Genomic DNA, 868 nt, shown 5'->3' on the forward strand with positions numbered 1-868 from the left:
GAAAAGCACACCAAACTTAGAGGTTTGCTTGTCCTCAAGCAAAAGAAAGGAAGGAGGAGAGAGAGGAGGAGAGCAAATTCGAATGGTGTGGGGGAATGGTGAGGCCGAACGTGTTTTTATAAAGGGGGGGGGGGGGGAGATTTCGAAAGAAATTGAAAGGAGATTTGAGAAGATATGGAGAGAATTTGAGAGAAGGGTAAGTTTTTGAACAAGATTTGGGATTGATTTGAGAGAGATTTGAAGAATGATTTTAATTTTTTGAGGATTTGAAAGTGAATGATGAAAGGTTGAGATGGGTTCATGTGGAAAAGTATGGGTAAGAAAAGGAAAGTTTGAAAAAAATTTGATTGGAAAACAAAATCTTGGTCCCCCACCTTTCTGGCGTTAAACACCCAGAATGGCATCCATTCTGGCGTTTAACGCCCATTTGTTGCCCATTGTGGGCGTTTAACGCCCAGCCAGGTGCCCTGGCTGGCGTTAAACGCCAGAATTCCCTTTATCACTGGGCGTTTTGCTAAACGCCCAGGATGCTGCACACCTGGCGTTAAACGCCCAGAATGGTGCCCATTCTGGCGTTTAACGCCCAAAATGGCACCTTTACTGGCGTTAAACGCCCAGAATGGTGCCCATTCTGGCGTTTAACGCCCAAAATGCCCCTTACTGGCGTTTTTTCGCCAGTAAGCTCTTTTTCTCTGCTTTCTGCGCTGAATCCTTCTGTAACTCTGTGAATTCCTTCATTTTTGATACTTGCCTTTGTAAAAACAAAACATATAGCCTGCTAATGACTGGGTTGCCTCCCAGCAAGCGCTTCTTTACTGTCTTTAGCTGGACTTTTACTGAGAATCACTCAAGTCTTAATTTTGAGCAT

Source organism: Arachis stenosperma, chromosome 7 (genome assembly GCF_014773155.1).
Source record: "Arachis stenosperma cultivar V10309 chromosome 7, arast.V10309.gnm1.PFL2, whole genome shotgun sequence".
Lineage (NCBI taxonomy): Eukaryota > Viridiplantae > Streptophyta > Magnoliopsida > Fabales > Fabaceae > Arachis > Arachis stenosperma.